An 8,763-nucleotide genomic window follows, 5' to 3' on the forward strand; every position below is an offset into this window, starting at 1 on the left:
CCTTGTGGAACTGCTTTGGTCTTTAAGCGTAGAGTTTGGATCAAAGATTTTGATATTTGTATTCTCATTTTCTCCGCTTTAAGTGCATTTTGATTCTTTTCAATACTTGTTTTCTTGCTATGATACGATTGTGTTTACTCATTAGTGCGATTATAATGTCCTTACTTATCCTTCGCCAATAAATACAAAGAAACTCTTATATTGTCGCAATAATCGAATAATCGGGACAAAACCATGTTGAACCGACCCTTCCCCCCCTCTCCTCTCTCTCTCTCTCTCCCCCTCTCTCTCTCTCTCTCTCTCTCTCTCTCTCTCACATACACACGAATGCACGCACGCACGCCACAAAACAAAACAAAAACAATTAACCAAATTCAATGACGTCAGCTCAATGTGCAGAGTACTGCTAATGTTTGCTTGAGCAAAACTAAGCTCATACATCAAGCTAGGTTTGTTATCATATTATTGTGTAAAGTATTTTTTTAATTTCCATTATACTGTCACATTTAAAACCTTTACGTATCAGAACATATTGTATAATGCTGGCAGTTTGGTAAATAACTAAACAGAGATACTTTTTGAAGTACTTCTTTTATAGCAATATTTATGCGTGAACGATGTTAATATGATTTTGCCGGAACAAGGTTTTCCTCTCATCGTACACATTTGAAGACAAAACAGTTTCGTATATAATCCTGTTGATAAACGGCCGTGGTGATCCTCTGTACAAACAATGGCATCTGGAATCATGCAGGACTCAAGTATTAGCAGTACATATTTCAAGAGCCAGCCTAATACTCGTAATTCCCGTGCCAGTGCACTGACGATTTTCATTATCTGTAGGCCCTTAATTCCCTTCAATATCAATAATATTCTGTTTAACTGTCATGGTTATTATATCCGAATCCGTGGCGAGGAGTGTGTTTGCATTATGACAAATGAGATCAACTGAGAGCATTTATGTCGAAATTAATGTATTGATTTGGATCTGTAAGTCGTCATATAAAATACTAAACTGTCGGGTTAATGATAAGGGATATTAACCAAGCAATAAGTTCATTTCTCTTACTCCAGAAACGTTGTACACCTGTCTCATTAAAGCTGTATATTGATCATTATTATACTAGTAATATGCATGTACTCCCTGATATTATTTCACAACTCATCAGATAATTTATTTTTACAACGCCGATGCTACTCATGTGTCCATGTTTTCTAATCAATTTTCTGTCTTGTCGGTGCCATTATGATACTGATCCTTTATCATCTGCCAATCATGTCCATGGAAGATGTGTAATATTAAGTGAGTGGTGTTTGGATTTAGGCCGTACACGTTTCCCAACATTATTTGAAAACACGCAACTGGTCGTTAGGTAGACACTTCGCATCTTTACCAGTTACAGATTCGAACCAACATCATCGTAATTTGGCATAGAAATACTGTTTGATCTTTTCTTTGATCATTGTGAAATTCTAACGGATTTTTACAAATTTGTAACATTGTGTACATTCCTCGACAGAATTTTATTTTTTGTCGCACGGAATATGCATAATGTACGAAATGAGGAAAATCTTTATTAAGCCATGAAAGTTATCAGATGTATTCATATGAATGAGAATTGGTGTTCATTCAGGTAAAATGTGTCAAAAGGGTTGATTTAAGATATTTAAAAAATATCTTTATTGTTCATGTAGAAAAATAATACGAATATCTTGGGCCACGGACTTATACAGTTTGTTTCTCAGCTTTACCCACATATTTCACGATGTCAGAAATCCAAAAATTCATGAAAGACAACTATCAGTTTATTTGAATATGTCTCATAATTTTCACACAATATTTCAAAGTATTGATACTTCAATTGACATTTCACAAAAAGGGCACTTATCCTACCTCATCTTTTGAAATTTCTCATAACAATACACATCTCAGAAAGTCAGTGGGGTCCATCTTCAGACCAGTTATACACAGAAAAACAGATTCCCTTTAAGTAAAGATACTTGAATTACTCCAAAACACCTCACAATATGATCAATACGAACATGACAACACGAAACGTTAATTTTGTAGTGAGTACATATATGTTTTTTTGTAGCTGCTTCAACGGTCCTTGCCACAGGAACCTGGTATGAACTTGAAGGCGACCATTATCAGCTTTCAAATGTGTAGCCCAGTGTTCGGTATTTGGCCTCAGGTGAAATTAAGGTAAGGAGTATAGTCTTGTTCGGATAGAGTTTTCGAGTTAGGTTCATTAGGAATGTGTACAGATGAAAATATGAGCACTGTTATGAAAGCAGTGGTGATAGTTATTACAAATGCCACACGATATTTCAGTTGTCTTGTCATAATGACGATCCTCACTCAATAGTACAATAATAAAGTCACAGGCTATAGACAGTGACACAAACTTATCGCATTTGCGGTCGTTTTTGCACATTAATCATGTGTATCCTTTGATTATTGGTTGTGCAATGGTGTTGTGTGAGTTGTGGATTATCTCGTCTTTTTTTGCATGTCATGTTGTGCATATGGTTAATGTTTTTACATTTGTAAGGAAACGATTCAGAGTGAATAAGAATGCTTATCACGTTACGTGTGGTGTCTTCTATACCTTTTAAGTAAACGATTCTTTGTGACCATAAATAACGATGCTAATCAGACAGGCTGTAGGCAGTGACACCGAGTTATCGCTTCTGTCGTAGATTTTTCACATTATGTGTTCACGCTCTCAACAATCTCAGATTTGAAACGATTCGACCAAAGCTTAATTCGATATCAATGTTTACATTCATAACTCTAAAACAGATATTAAATAAATGATGAAGATGCGCCAGTGTGTCAATCCGTGATATTAACCTATAAATGTTATAAGGATTTGCCTGGGTTACTTCAATACAAAAAAGCGGCTGCGTTGTGTTACCGATGATCTGAAACGATTCCTGTTTTCACTTCTGCAACATCGAATATATTAATTCTGTGTCAAAATCTGTTTCAGGAGTTATTATATAATACACAGAATAAAGCCATTTGTCATATCACTCCTATTTGCACATGAGTTAAAGTTTTCATCGAGAAGATCTCTGGGTCCTGTATTAAATGAACCTTGCAATATGTGGCTATATTGATCACACGCTTGTTTGTCTCATAGTTATCAAACGTATATAGTTAATCCTATCATCCTCAGTATGCTTGCGGATCATGAACAATAACATGATCATTTTAGTCACGTACCACTAAATAAACAATGGTGCTTAACCCAGTCTACCAGTAGTCTTTTACACATACATAGGGAGTGTGTAAATCTGTCACAAGAAAATAATAAATATCTAACGTCATAGCCAGAAAATAACCAGTCTCGGTTATCAGCCGAAGCAGGTTCCATCGGGCGAAAAAAAGAAAAATAACTGAAAATCAGTCATGACACCAGGAGATCGCGAATAGGGTAAGCATTCTCTGTCCCACCGTGAGCACTCACGGTAAGGCAAGTGTTAGTTGCCTGACGCCACACAGCCATACTCCTGCTATACGTCGGCGGTTACGATGGCGCATTTACTGATTGTGTTGAAACGTAAAAATAGCGTATAACATGACCTGACATGACATGCCTTCATGACAACGTAACTAACACGTAACAGCTGCATGTACACCGTGGACTCCTTGTTACATTGTCCCCTTGTTACACAACATCCTGACGGTTATGATAACGTTCCTGTCCAGTACGGGTCGGGTACAGTTAGGTCGGTTCACAATCTATAGTCTCTGAAAACAAAGGAACCGAATAACATCTGATATACGCAGAGTGGTTTATAAGACGCTCCGGAACCCCTCCCGTGTAATGGGGTTTAGTATCGAAACATGAAGAATGAGAATAGAACTTTCTTCCATCTACAGGCACGGCAGACCATCCATTCTGGAGTGTATACCCCGTAGATGAGATGGGATCAAGGTACAGGAGTGTGGTATCGAGTCATAGTCACATTTATTTTGTTTTACAGTATACCGAGTCTGAGTGCATTTGTTTTTTCACACACATTTTCAGTTGAGTAGATCTTAACCCCGGACCGAGAACTACAAGCCAACCCCGAGCCCAAAATGGTCAGTTCAGGGATAGATGAGAATGGTGAAATGTGAGCTGTCCAGAGATATGAGGAACATTCAAGTGGATACCAGGAACTTGAATAGGTGTGTGAATGATAAACAGATTGACATAGATAATACGAAAAGCCAGCAGCAGATACTACGCCTCCATCTGGACGTAATTGTAAAACGAATAGACGGTATTGAAATTCACTCTGCTGCAGTCGACCAAAAAGTGTATAGAAATCTGACAAGAAACGTGCAAGACGTTGAAGTGATCAGTGTTGACAAATTGGAACCATACAATCGAAGGAAGTATATCTTGCTATGTGGAATAGGAGAGAAGGCGGATGCATGCTCAGGCAACAGAAAGAGACTTGTTGTGAAACATTGAACAGACACCTCGTTGTTGATGACCACGAATTATTTACAGACAATGACATTATCAACATTCGTAGGACTGGTGTAACTTTTTCTAAAGGTCTACGGCCTTTCATCGCTTTAGCGTTATAGACTAGAAGATTATGGTGATTGGTCTACGTCCACAACAGAAAGAGAATGGCTATGGCGTAGCTAATTACGTTACAGGGAAAAGTATTACTGAAACTTGGACTCAGTAAGTGAGGCTATTATAAAACAGTTAGTGATAGTTAGTGATAGAAAATAATCCTGCACCAATAACCTCTACCCAAGCCCAGGAACAGAATTCATCTACCGCCTCCCCGTCACAGAGAAACCGCCAGTCCCCTGACCCCGATGAGACTAACTGTGCATAGGGGTATGGCCACGGGACTGAGCAGGAACAAACGCGGAGACATCCACTGGATTATATTTTCTTGGATGTTTCTGGACTTGTGACTTAAACTTAAGACAATGATTTTTATGACGTTTGTCACTCAGTTTGATTTCCTTAGCCTTACAGAGACCTAGATTACAGATCATATTGACCTTTATGAACAGTTTTTAGTCACTACCAGAGACATAAAACTACCGGCTGGCAAGTTGGCCAGATTTAGTCGTCATTGTTCTAAGCAGAAAATGTTTAATTCATTATATACTGAGAGGCAATGGAAACGCAGTCAGCATTTTTTTATCATAGAATAGTAACAGAGGAGAAAACAAAGTGATTGGTTATTGAAAAATGTTACTTAGCGTGATAATTGTCTTCTGTCGTCGTGTGTACAGACATGATTGGTTGTGTGCACACCATCCTGAACAAAACGCCAAAACACATCGTCAGCTTGTAGTCCGAAATGCACGTGCACGACATTCATTTTGGATTGCATGCAAACAGTACACATTGCTCCCCTATAAAATCACATCATGATTTGAAACTGGTGCCCATATGCCCCATGCCACGGTTAACCCGAAATCAGCGACACCAGGCGAATTGGAATGCTGCGAGCTGGCACTCCACAGACTGATGTTGCACAACACTTTAATGTTCATCCATCAACTGTCAGTCGTCAGTTGACAGGCGCTACCAAGTCACAGGCAGGGTGGAGGATCTGCCACGCCCAGGCGTTCAACGGGTGACAACAGGACGTCAGGATCGCTATATTGTCATGCAACACCTCCGACGTCGATTTCAGACATCTGTACAGACTGCTAACAACACTATCGGAAGCAGAGGAAGATACATCAGCAGTTGAACTGTGCGTCGACGTCTTGCTGCAGCAGGGATACGGTCACGTCGACCGTACCAAGGTCAGATCTCAACGCATAATCACAGACTTCAACGACAGCGATGGGCAGCAGCAGGTGGTTTTCTGGGCAACGTCGGTTGGGGGTATGTTGTTTTCTCTGATGAGTCTCGCTTTAATGTCTCTTTCCCAGATGGTGTTATTGAACGAGATCGCTTTGGTGGTGGAAGAGTAATGGTTTAGGGAGTCATAGATGCTGTGTTTAAATCACAGCCTGTTATTGTGCAAGGTAACTTGACGGCACGACGTTACGTGGATACTGTTCTACAGCCAGTTCTTCTTCCTCTCTTAAGACAGCATGGTGGAAACCGGCTTGTGTTTCAGCATAACAATGCTAGGCCCCATACTGCCATCCTGACACGGAATTGTCTTCAGAGAAACAACGTGGATGTCATGCAGTGGCCCTCAAGGTCACCAGACATGAACCCAATTGAGCACGTGTGGGACGAACATGGTAGGCGTGTGAGACGACAGCAGATTCCGCCCCGCAATGTTGCTGAGCTCACTCAGGCATTGCAGTATCACTGGAACGCAATCCCGGCTCATTTCATCCGTCGATTATGTGATTTCATGCCAAGGCGTTTGCAAGCTTGTGTTCGTGCTCAAGGTGGACACACCAGATACTGAGGGTCTGTTCAATCTCTCTCCTGTAAATAGGGTTGGAACTGATGATATTGGACACTGCTTTATGCAGAATTTCTCTATCGTGATCAATCTTTGCTAATATACTTAAAACAAGCTTTGACATTTTCTTATGTTAATAATATTCACGTTTGAATATTGGATTGTGTTTTCATTGCCTCTCAGTATATTAGAGGCTATTTTATTTGTACGAATTTTGTGCATCTTATCGTGGACAAGAACTGGTTTGGTGTGGAAAAATATGACGTACTTATCGCATGTGTCTAGTTCATCCCAATGAATCAACATGGAATGTCAATGTGTCAACAACATATGGTATCAGTGTACTGCTTGAAACACTACTAGATTTCTTCAAAACTTTGGTGATCTTCACATCCTACTGGGTGGCGATTTCAACGGGCGAAAGGGGTCATTACCAGATATGGTTGGAGATGATATTGCCCATCAACTTGGACTACAAGATGTTTAGAGTTATGTGACAGTGTGAATGTTCTTCCTGTGAAAACTTGGTGTACGATTATGGAAAACATCACTAAATATTTGCAATAGATTATTTAATCATATTTGATAGATGCTATTGTACCTGTGCCGGGATAGGTGATTTCACATTTATATATCACAGTGAAGTAAGTGTAAATGATAATATTATCTCCTCGCCGGACTTACTATCATTGTATACAAGCTTTGACATTGTTTCTATGTCAGGGTCCGCTCAAATGCCTGTCACATGTACTGTTCACTCACTTGTACTGTTCACTCAGGTGACCACATCGCGCCGACCCCTTGTCACCGCGATGAACGTGAACCCGGTGACAGTTACAGTTATGTGTGTAGCGAGGACAGGGCAGCTATGTTTTGAGACTCGTTACTCTCAGTCGACTCTGTATCCATGCTTGATAAGTGTACTGAATTAATCTATTAAAAAAATCAGCGGATGATGAGAAGCTTTTTGCAGAAATGCTTAAGTAGTCATGGTGACATTATTGTTTATATCACATTATTGTTTAATAGTATGTTTGAATCATTGACATTTGGACTCATTTTTCTATTTTATGAAAAAGGGGAAACCAGTTTGCCAGTTAATTACATATTTATAATAATATTGAGTGTTTTAGTAAGTCGTACAATTTATATTCATGTCATTAACAAAAGATTACAGTTTTGGAGTCAGGTTTATTTTAAAATGTCAGAGTGTCAGGTAGGATTTCGTTGTGGATACTCTTGCATTGACAACATGTTTACCTTACAGTCATCCAGAGATATGTTTCAAGTAAAGAGGAAAGTTACATATTCTCTTTGTTGATTTCCCCAAAGCGTTCGACCCTATTAACAGTTATGGATGGTTCTGATTTTTATTTGAATAATCTCGGGTGGGGTGCATTTGTTGCCCGTTTCTTTGTTTTACTTATTTATTGATCTAGCAAGGGAAATTGAAAAGAATTCAGGATCTGGTATGTAGTTAGACCCAGATGACTCACATCTTTTTCTTTTGATGTTTGCCCACGATGTAATACTTATGTCAGATACGGCATTTGGTCTGCAGAAAAGAATAGATATTTTGAAAAAGTATTGCTTGGATTTGCAGAAAAAAATAGATATTTTTTAAAAGTATTGATTGGATTTGAAGAAAAAAAAAAGATATTTTGGAAAAAAAAAGTATTGCTTGGATTACAAGTTATCAGTAAACCTACATTAAGACGTACGCTGTTGTCTTTAAAAATGGTGGAAGTGATTCCAGATATGAAAAGTGGAAAAAAATAGAAGCTGTACATACACTTACAGTTAAAAGTGCCAGATTCACAATGTACAAAAAATGCTATGTTACATCAGGCATGTAAAAACAGTAAAACCAACTGGGCACCATAGACAAAGTCTTATTTTATACATTATACACTTGGGAAAACCAGAGATGTGACAGTCAAGAATTTATTTGTAGATTAAAAATAATCAACAGGATTGGCATGCTGAAATGTGTGACAGTTTTAAGATGTTTCATTTCTCGTTATTTAAGAATCAAATTGCTGTTGAGTCTTATATCGAGTAAATTCAGGTGTCCTATTGTACAGTTCCGCTGTAGCTTACAAGAGTTATCTACTAAGATAGGTAGACATTTACACGTACCTAGAGAACAAAGACTACGTAAGATTTGTAATCATAGCTGTGTAGAAACGGAGTACCATTTTCTGCTATTCAGCAAAGTGTATTAAAATGTCCGCCAAATGTACTGCTCCAGAAATATTATGTCCACCATCCACTGGGATGATTTAATATACTCATGTCTACTTCAAATGAAACAGTTTTAAGAATTTTAGCTACCTTGGTTTACCATGCAATGAATGT

This window comes from Haliotis cracherodii, unplaced genomic scaffold, assembly GCF_022045235.1.
Source record: "Haliotis cracherodii isolate W230 unplaced genomic scaffold, xgHalCrac1.p SCAF_1, whole genome shotgun sequence".
Lineage (NCBI taxonomy): Eukaryota > Metazoa > Mollusca > Gastropoda > Lepetellida > Haliotidae > Haliotis > Haliotis cracherodii.